Source organism: Centruroides vittatus, unplaced genomic scaffold, assembly GCF_030686945.1.
Source record: "Centruroides vittatus isolate TY-2023 unplaced genomic scaffold, ASM3068694v2 contig_799, whole genome shotgun sequence".
Classification (NCBI taxonomy): Eukaryota; Metazoa; Arthropoda; class Arachnida; order Scorpiones; family Buthidae; genus Centruroides; species Centruroides vittatus.
In genome coordinates, this window is record NW_027122516.1 from 617,323 (window position 1) to 629,310 (window position 11,988).

Here is an 11,988-nt window from a genome sequence, read left to right on the forward strand (position 1 = left end):
ATCTTTAAAAATACGTGTTAAAATTATTAAAAATTAATTATATAATTATATTTTTTATAAAAATATATTAATAATTTCCTAACAACATTTATAATGTATAATGATTTAAGTATATACTATAAAAACATACAAAATTTAAAACTTTTCTGTCTTATTTCCATATTTTCTAGTGAATGAATAAATAAGATATAAAAAAAATAATTTTTTATAGTAATAGTATTTAATTTATGTATAACTGAAATTACATCTTTTATAACCTAATTAATTATTTAGAACAATTAGTAATCACCAGAAATTTTTCGTGGTGAGGTCTAATCCAGACCTTTCTGGCCCAGTCTCTCACTACTCCACAGCCCTATTGTCATCCTCACCTAACTCAGAATGGGTCTGAAAAAGTCCTCTTAATAAAAAATGAGCTATTATTTATTGTGACGTCGTCACAATGTCGGGCTGCAATTTTTCTTCACAACGCTCTCAATTTTAGTAACGTCTTTCCCCTGTACATCATGCTTTTCCTGTTAACACTAGATTCATGCCGGTCATCTATCTAACTGCACTCAGGAGAAACTTTTTGAATTAAAATAACGTGACTTTCAGTTCAAAAGGGAGTGTCTTACATAGTTAATCGAGGCTTCCTGTCCCTATTATTTTCCATTTTTGGTCTGAAATTTCATCTATAAAACTTATTTCTCGAGACTAAGGAAGGACAGCTAGACAAATAGACGAATGCCAGTGGTAATTTATAAGTCTACAATTTTTGGAAATTGCAGCCCAATAAAACCGCATGCAATTATTATATGTAATATTCTATTATCATAAGTCTTCTATGCAATTATTTTAATTGCACAGTATATATATATATTGTAATAAATACTAAATAATGCTTAAAATATACATTAATAATTACGTATATATTATATTTTCATTTTAAATATTGAAGATAATGTTTATGCTGAATAATTCTCGGTAATTACTGAATTTTTAATAATTCAATATAAGCAACAGTTTAATGTAATCTATTTTTAGTTTAACTTACTCTGTATTAATCAATATCAGAGAGATAAAATTATACATTTTAGTGTCAATTAATGAAAGAGAATTATGTAATTTTAATAGCTTATAGTGATTTGTAATAAATACAATTTTTCTACTTCTCAGTTTCTTTAATAAACCTAAAGGTAATGTCGCACCAGACGACTTTACTCGCCGCGATTGGTCGCATTGTATAGTCATACGATGCGACTAGCGCCTATAAATAGTCTCTGTTACTGAAATTGAAATAAATATTCAATTATACTCTCCAGAAACATGCTAATCCGGCGCTGACATGATCTAGTAGTTAACGGTGTCGACTCGTGTCTCCAACATGATCGCTGTAGACTAAACTTCACGTTTACGTTGAGGTATTTTTACTTTCTTTGGCTCTGTTATATATAACAGAGAGAAAATATGGCGATCGATCAAATATAACCCCCAAGACTTTTACATTTTGGGACTCAGGAGACCTTAAAACGTACAGAAATACAAAAAAAATTCGAGGGATTCTCTCTGTGTGTGTGATTTTGTTCATCCTGTTTGAAGCTTAATAACCCCTGTTTTTTGTCGAAAATTTCTGAAATTTGGCCGTGAACTTTGTGTATTAGGGGAAATTATATTATTAAATTTTCGAGGTTAAAGGTCAAGAGACTGGGGAAATAAACGAGGTCGCGTGTGTATCTTGAGTAGGGTCGGGCGTAATGACGATTTTCTTCGTTTACAAGTTTTTATAAAGCACGTTCCTATCTTAAAAATTAAGCTGTTTTTCATTTTATAATAAGTAAAAATATAAAAAAAAATTTAATTAAAATATCAGAACAGAGGGAACCACCTACGCTGTTTTAAATGTTGCCAGGAAAGTTAAGCAACTTGTTGCTGGAGTTTTATTATTGAATGTGTTTTTTGTCGTTGTCATAGCTGAAATGGAATTGACGAAAAACAGAAACGAGATATAAAAGTCTATAATTTTTCACTTTAACCATTCCAGTTTTTCTTTTTGCGAATATTCCAGTTTCTCATTTATTAGAATTTGTACCAACACACGCCAAACAAATGAGTCATTTGAAAATAAAACGACGAGATGCGACGACGTTTCTAGACGACACACTATCTTCACTACCATTGACTGTCTCGTTGTGACTAAATCGTATAATATTAGCGAGGTTGAGGCCGAAGCTTTAAATGCAAAAACGTGTACGTCGGACGTTCAGCGCCGCTTTCCTGTAATCCTAGAAGTTTGACAATGGCCTTTGGAATGTCGAGCATGATTCCACTGACTTTCCAAACGTCATTGTCAAACTTCTAGCCTTACAGGAAAACGGCGCCTAACGTACACGTTTAAAACTTCGGCCTCAACCTCGCTAATAGTTACGTGTTACAAACTAGTAGCAGCTGCCTTGGCGTGAGCGAATTCTTGCCACTGCTAATAGCTACGAGAAAAGTCGCCTCGTGGTACACTAACTTAACCGGATAAAAGACTGATAATTGGTTGCAGGTTTGCGCCTCTTCAATACTCTGACCACGTGGAGTTTTGGGGTTTTTTTCACGTGTCTAACACCGAGTTTTCAATAGAAAGTCCTCCTGAAATGCACTTACTCCTCGTTCTTGGCAGATCGCCCACATGTTGCGTGGCCTTATTCCATTAACCGCTCTATGCTTGAATAAACGTTGAATATTATATCTTATGTCTGGAATCTATAATAATCTAATTAGTTATTGTCTGTTTATTTATTGTAAATTTAGCTATATTATCATATGTAGAATTTAGAGAAGCACAACATCGTGTTAACTATTTACAAAGAAGATATGACACTATCAATACAATGACAAAGAAACATAAGTTTGTTTGTTTACATTCAAATTGAAATAATTATATTATTTTATGATTGATCGAGCTATTAGTAAACTCGAGGCTTTAATTTAGATTGTATAATCTGAAAGAAATTTCCCATTACCGCATAACTAGGACTGCAATGGAGTCCAAGTTTTGTAAGAAGAATTGAAGCCGTATTTTATAAAAACTATTTTAATTGATATTTATATTGCCAATTATTGTTGGTTTATTATGCCAGAAGTAGGTTTTCGATGAAAAAATTAAAATATGCCTTATTTGTTCGGCGTAAACATTTCCAATTAAAATTCAAGTAAAACTACTCTTTTACATCCGATTTCGAGTGATTTCCGATTTAATAATTAAAGTTTTATAAAACGTTAATTATTATTCATAATGCAGTTCATGGAGTGAAGTAATTTTTACACACAATAATTGGATAGTAATTATTCTTCTATCTTGACAGCGTTGAAATGAATTGTTTTCAAGGAGAACTATATATAACACGCTACCTATAAAGTATCGATTATTCTAAAATTCTCATAGGGAGAGTGAAAAGGACAGCCTATATTTGTTCATGAATGAGGTAAAACTATTACCTCATAAATTCAGGGCTTATTATTGTGAAAGTGTATGAAAATAAAATCATTGAGAACAATATGTTTAAGTTAGCAATTGAATTCTGTCCATGATAAAGTAAAACAAATTAATAAAGTTTTTAACAAATTAATAGAGGTTTAAAATTAAAACAACCTCTTAACTTCAAGTCTGAATTAGTGAATACCTTACGATAATTATTCAAGGATTCTGTTTTTATAGTGTGGTAGAGTACCCACAGGGTTCATCTATTATGTTAATTATTCAACTTAGATTTTTTTTTTCGCCAAGGTGGCATTGCCTGCATCGCATGTAATGTTTTTTTAATGCTGAATAACTTATACTCGAATATTTATTATTCCAATTTCTTTATCTTTTCAGCACTTGCGATGTCAAAATGCTTCGCCAATTTAATTAAGGAATTATTAGGATATCATCAATGTAAGAACAATAGTGCCAATGATATGGTAACAAGTGATGAAATGAAAATTGAAGAATTATTAATAAAGCAAGTAGCTGTCAAGTTAAATTTCCAAGAAAAATCCTGTACAATAAGTTATTTGATAAGGATTCAAAATCCGCTGAAGGACAAACTGATCTGAAGAAAAAGAATAAACTCTGCATAAGATTACGCAAAGAATTTGAAGTGAATGATGACTGCAAGGAATCTGAGATCATGAAGAACCCTCCAACAGAATTTAAGACTGTTGATTAACTTCATATATCTAATGTTTAAATAGGAACCAATTTCCCATATAAACTCTTCCGGGGAGATACTCCCATTTGGATATCGCCCTTGTGTTAAATTGCCATATCTTGTCAAATAAAATTAAACTAGTGGGCTATTGTGGCACACTAAAATTGGACTATTATTTTGACAACTCCAATTTTTTTCAAGGAATGACTTCGATTATAGGAGATAGCTTAATCATTTCTTGAAGAAAAATATTGAAATTGGTCAAAATAATAGTCCACACCTGATGGGCCATAATGCGACCTTCAACCTTACATTGCAAAACAATTAAATTTAATGCAAATTAAAATTTTTGTTTAATTTTCAACATAAAATAATCAAATACGTTGGGCACATAATGTAACGTGCATAACTCTGTAACAGTTCAAGGCAGGTCAATTAAATCTTTCAAAAATCAATTCCTTTCAAATTCTCACCCTAAATGATGTGTTATATGACCTTCCTATTTACAGTTTCGGAGCTGCATTCAATATGGCCGCCATCAAGATAGTGACCATGCCTATAACACACGTCAATCTGTTTTCCCCTTGGTCTAATGTGTTTCTGACATGAACGAATTAACTTTGGATACATTCTTTATTCTGTAGTAAGTGTGTTACGTGACTTTCTTTCCCGTCCTGTATAACATATCTTTGCTGTTTCAATCTTTAATAATATGGATATCATAAAAGGTTAGAAGTTTGATAACCGAGTAAAACGGTTTTCGATATCCAATACTATTTGCTGGAAGAATATATAATAAGGTTTTTTTTCTGTCAGCAATAGGAATTCGAATCACGACGGAGAAAATTTAACTCGCCAGTATAACTTGTGTAGTAGTGTCTTACATCCATTAAAATTATTTATCAATACCATAGAGTTTCGTAGTAATGACAATTATAATTTCGATTTTCACTTACTAAGCCGAGTGTAGAAACTTACTTTTCGTATTCTTCAACGAATTTTGCAGAAAATGAATCACTTTGGCTTAATTAAATGAAAGGCATTCAAAAGAACTTTAAATGATCATGTGTCATTCAAATGATCGAAATTTAGTTTCAGATCATTTTTCAATTAGCCACGTTTTAATCACGAAAAAGCATTCTAGGATGTCATTTGCTAAATCTATTCTTGTTCTACTGATGATTTTATGTTATTTTTTTCAATTAAACTACTTTCAAGTAATGATATTTTAGTTCGACTCTCATTTGCAGTGTTCCAGTTTTGATTAGTTTTTAAATCGAATATAATTTTCCTATGTTTTACGTTTATTTTATGCGTTAAAGTATTATAAAAGGTCGTTAGGATGTTTATCATATTTTGCTGTATAATATTAACCAGTATGTTCTTGTATTTATTATTATTCACACATTCTTCACCGAATAAGTTGAAATTACTAATTGCCTATTTAGTATATACCAAGAACCCACAATAGCATTCAAAAGCAACATCCTAATCTTTGCCAAAATAAATTAACGTTTAACGTAATTAAATTTTTTAAAAGAAACAACAAAAAGTCATTTCAAATATTTTCGAAGGTGGATATTTATTTTAATTCGAGTTGAAATAGTCGTAAACAGATTTTCTTAAGATAAGCATAAAGCACTTAATGCAGTCTTCTCAGATATTCCAACAAATTTCAACTTGCTAACAATTCTGTGTTGAATTGCGCTCCAAAACCAAACATATCTAGTTAAACATGTTTACTAATCTCTAGATTAGAGAGAAATCTAATTGTCGATTATGAAATTCTCCCGTAAACTCAATGATCCTTAAGATCTTTATATATTACTTTATTTACTCAGTAGAATGGTATATTCCAAAACATATTTTGTTTATCATTGTTTATTCTGCTCTTTACAATTGATTCATACTTGTTTCGTTAATGCGTTATAGGAAAACTCTCCAACTATTGACGTTATTATATCTGTATAGTGCATAACTTAACAGTATACATATATACTGTATTTGAAATAGGATGAAAGCGCAGAACTGAAAAATGCCATGATAAATAACTTTTCCTACAATTCAAAGCCAGATATAAGTATATTCAGAGGCTTCAATTTCTACTTCTTTTAGTCATAAATCTTTTCTATTTTCATTTGAAATTTCATACATATCACTCTTCGATACTATGGTTAAGAGATTTCATATTGACATTTAGTAGAGAATATATTATTATTTTAAATTTGATTTTTAATTAATTTATTTTATAGTTATTTTTTTTTCAATTGGGATAAATTTAGCTTAATTTGAGTGATCGATCTATTCCATTTAAATTATAGTGTTGTAGACGAATGTTAAGAATATTTACCTTAAAAACTATTATTAATTTATACTTTAATAATAAATAGTATATAACATAAAAACAGACAATATTCGCTAAATCATTATAGATAATACCGTCTTACAGAAAGAGTTAAATTCATAAATTTATATTCGATTTTTTAAAATTTATTTTATAAAATTAATGTTTATCCATTCAAAAATAATTAGAATGAAATGAGGAATAGGCTTGTATTATTTTCATAAATAAAATTGTTTTAAAAGAAAATTGATATTTATTAAAACGTATTATCAATTTTTAAATACAAATTAATAAATAAATTATAAGAAATGATACACACAATTTGCTAGTTTAATATTTGATTTTTTCTTGTTCTTTGGGAGACACAGTAGTGTTATTGTAACTCCCAAAAAACAAAAAATGACTCCCAAGAATCCGATTAATAATTTCTGCTGAATAATAATTTTTGGGGGGAGTAAACACAACCTTGCTAAGCAGAACTTATCACACAGGAACACTACTGTGTTCCTGTGTGATAAGTTCTGCTTAGCAAGGTTGTGTTTACTCCCCCCGAAAATATTATTAATTATTTAGCAGAAATTATTAATCGGACTTTCCTGGCTTCGGATAGAACAATAAATAAAATTGGGATGAAATAAACAAAAATGGAAGACATTTAATGGGAGATTCTTAATCAGAAAAAATAAAAAATTTTTAATGTTTTACCTGTTGTTTTCCCTGTACACATAATACACATAATATTCGTGTTTCGGACCAATAGGTCTCTCTTCAGCAGGTTTACCACAACGATGTTCTAAAACAAATTCGTATAATTAAAAAAAATTATATTACAATACACTAAAAACCCGACAAAAATTTAGTAAAAACTTACAATTTTCTTGTAGCCGATTACATCAAAATATGCAAAATTTACATCCAAAAGAATCACCATTATAACATTGTTTAAGTACATATTTCTGTATTAAAAATTTTAAAAAAATTTTAAATTTACAAAATAGATTTAACTTACTTAACCATCCTAGCTCATCTAAACGAATAAATTAACCATCACCTATCACTTAAGTCTTTTTATATCCCTTGCCTATTACTTACGTCGTCGATTATACTCGGCCATAATTGGTGGATTTCTCGTCCTAGGTTATTGTTAATTTTATTTCTTTGTCTTTTTATGTTGATGTGTTCATATACCTGACGTTTAAAATTGTTACTTTCTTTTTTCTTTATTTTAACTGTGTTTAAATTTATTTCACATCCATCACTATTGCAATGTTCCACCAATGAGAATTTCCATAATTTCCTTCATCGCTCGTATATGTTCTTTTATGCGTATTTTTGATTTTGGTATTCTTAATAAATAAGAATTTTACAACAAGCAAACTTAATAAAAACAAATATACAGTTTGATATAGAAAAAGATAGGAATTGTAGTATTAATTATTTAGATATAATTAATACTGCTATTCCCTTCAAACTGCTAAAACACATAGAACAATATTTTAAAAAATATTTACAGTTATCCTCTATTTATTTGCAACCCCTCTTCATTAAAGTGCAACAAGTTACATATTACCTGAAATGTTTTATGTATATGTACAGTGTTATAGTACAGCCCTTCCAAAAATTATTAAAATCTTTCTAATAATTTTGCAATTAAAGAAGTGTTTTTACGAAATTTTAAAAGTATAAACTATTTTTTGCAAAGTTTGCAATATTTTCTACAATCCATTGATTAAATACTGACAAGGAGAGTAAAAAGTTAATTTGTCAATAACCCTCATAAATTTTTGTTGACAATTCAAAAATTCAATGACAGGATTAAACGTGACGAAGAGGAGTTTTCGAGAGAAAGGAAAGCGAACTGCCAAGACTCAGAGAAAGTCCTCATCTTCTTTGCTCTGTACAACATATCCTAATTGTACCAATTGAACAGAGAAGTTTCTTCCTTCTAGCTTTATACCGTAAACTTCAAGAAATGGAAAAAAAATCATATTTACTTTGTCAGAATTATAGAATTAACATCCCCGGAACCATCGCTTATTCTAAATACAGTATTTATGAACGGATTTCTTAGCCTAGTGGGTACCCTGAATCTCTCTCTTTACTAATGCAATTATAAATGTTCGAGCGAATTTTGTAACGATTTCTGTAATGTGAATAGATTGGAATTCGCCAAAATAAAACTGTCGTTTGAAATCCAGAAAGTTTACTTATGTCTTTTCCTTAATGCTGATTAATTAAACAGGTGATCTCCAGCAGATGACATTAAAACTTTAATGCTTTTTCTATGGGAAAAAACTTTCCAAAAATTCCCGAAAACGGAAGTAGATAGTACGAAAAAGATTTTTTGCTTTAGAAACATATTTAATTCTTCTATTAACACACGGTTTAGAATTTTGGAAATCAAATTCGTTAATTTTCTACAAATTTTCTACTACTTTAAAAATTCGTAGAAAATTAATGAATTTGATTTTCAAAATTCTTAACCGTGTGTTAATAGAAGAATTAAATATGCTTCTAAAGCAAAAATCTTTTTCGTACTATCTACTTCCGTTTTCGGGAATTTTTAGAAAGTATTTTCCCATAGAAAAAGCATTAAATTTTAAACACCATCTGCTGGAGTTTGTGTGCATAGCTGAAAGGTTACAATCGGTCTTAAATAATCATATTTTTTATCTATAAAAGCTATACAGATGTGGCTTGATTTGCTGATACTCAGTAAAACTCGTCTGTGCCATGCTGATGTGTTACTGGATTATTAGCGTAACAATATGTCATCCCTTATTTAAGTTTCAGTTATCTCGCTTCAGATTTATTTGTTTATATTATTTACAGTAAGAAATATCTACGACAATAAATTCCTTCTTTCATAGTAACAATAAAACCACAAACAATTACAAAACTTACAATAAAAAGTATAATAATTAAAACAATGGATAAAATCTATTAAAAATAAAAGCAAATATTTGGATATTAAAATCAGCATTTATATTAAATAGATCAAAAAATGTTTGGCTTATAATTTTAAAACAAAATTAAGTATTTTCTTATAAATAAATACATTTTACATTAACACAATATGTACAGTACATTTTTACTTATAATTAAATATTGTTTATAATAATTGGATACGCATTAACAATAGAATTTATCTTTGTAAATATTTAATATATTTAATATAGCAGACGTAAAGTATAAAACATTTTTAAAATTTTATAATTACTCCATTTATTACCATTACTGAACTATATATTACGTTTAACTATTAGTGGCATTTGAATCATTTATCTTAAGTTCCATTTGATGAAACATCAAAGCTCTGAACTATTATTGTCTTTCTCTTTGTTAAATATAAATTAATAGAGTGAAATGATACAAATACGGAGTAAGAATATAAACACGGTATAATGTAGTTTTATACATGCTGAAATTCGAAAATTTCATTAAAAACACCGGTATGACGCTATTAGTCATGTAATCTATGGAGTATTTATGATTACTGATGTGGGTTAGTAAAACTAAAGAAAATTCATCCTAAATTACAAACAATATAAAATTACATTTTGTTAATGACTAATTCAATATCAATCAATTATTTCATTTATTATAAAAATACAGCAACGAGTTGCTTAACCTTGTCAGCAGCATTTAAAACTACATCTGTTATGATATTTTATTTTTAAAACATTTTTATATTTCTTAATTATTATAAAATAACAAAAAGCTTCATTTTGAAAATAGGGGATAGGTTTTATAAATAATTATAAATGGTAATAACGAGTAAAACCGTCGTTAAATCCGACCCCGCTAGAGAAATGGCACACGACTCCCTTTATTTTCCTAATCTCTCGACTTTCAACCACCGAAATTTAATAGCATCAATCTCCCTGATACACAAATCTCCCTGCAAAATTTCAGAAATTTTCGACAAAAAGCACAGGGGTTATTAAGCTTAAAATTGAGTGAACAAAATCATGCTCCCCAGAAACACACACTAATATCCATACATACAGAAAAAACCCCAGAATATTTTTGCATTTCTCGACGTGTCAAAGTCCAAAGACTAAGTCCAAAAATGTAAAAATCTTGGGGGGTCATTTATTAACCATATCCCCATACTTTCCTTCTGTTATATATAATAGTAGGAAAGGTAATAGTTACAGGTATGTGTTAATCTCTGTACCATTTTTAATTGTTTCGTATTAAGAATAAATGTGCTAAACCTCAGAGTAACCGAATACGAAATTAGCTTTCCATTTTAGTAGGCATGGTTTAAATTATTTTACCCGGTGTTTATTTGAGATTACGAGATTACAAATGGCGGAATATTAATATGGAATAATGCGCTCCTGGTAACTCACAATTCTTCCTCAGAAAGGCCTTACTTCAAACATTTGTGTTTAATTATTACAGCTGAAGGGTGAAATTTACGCATTTATAATGTGTATTACTTTACGTTATTTACATTTGCTTGTGCGGCACCTATAAAAAATTAATGAAATTAAAGATAGATAAGAAAAGGTAAGAATGGGCGATAAGAAATGAAGCTATAAAATCAGTACTAGATGTGTTCTAATTTCATTAATTTCATGTACTGTTTAACAATTTCGATGAACTCTGATTTAAATAAACTTTATTTTACATTTGCACGCCAACTTTTCATAAAAAAGATGAAAAATTTTGTAAAAATGTTAAGTATATTTGTGTACATTTTTTTTCTGGTTTTAGGCCCTTTCCCGCTTAAAAGAGTGCATAAAAAGGCCCCAGTGTGTCATGTGTGAGGTAGGTTTGTGTGGGTTAGTAGATGGTGTCCCTAGGCGGGCTCATAAGAAAAACTAGTCTCTTGTGAGGGCTCATAATTTACGTGTAATATGTTATGTGTTATCTTTATTCTGCATGTTATATTTTTGTTTGTGTTATTTTACTTACCATTGTATCTAGGAGCTAAGGAGAAAGACAGATTGACAGGAAAGTTGCAGTATGCAGTTTTAACCAACCAGACCTAACCTGCTTTCTTTTGGATGACTCAAAGCAGCTGAGGAAAGAAAGCAGCAATGAGCAGTCCAGTGATAAAAGTGTCCAACAGAATTTGGAAGAGAAATTTTATGGGAAATATGCTACACTCTATACGAGTATTTAAAGCAGCCTTCCGGGAGGACATTAGGGAAGCTGGCTCCCATTTGGGAAAAGAATGGAAGAAACCCGGAAAAACTCCATTTAGCCAGCTAGGGAGGGTCGAAATAAAGGATATTTGTGTACATTTGTATATATCGTCATTTAAACTAGCAAAAATTTTGCTTGTTTAATGCAATTTTTGATCATAATCTTAATTTATTTAATTTAAAATATATAATCTCGATCTTAATTTAGTAGTGTTCTCTCCTCTGTACATTATACGTTTTCAGATAACAGCAAAGTCATGTCGGCCATTTATGTAACTCAGTTCAGGGAAAAATTTCGAATTCAAAATACATGACTTTCGGTATA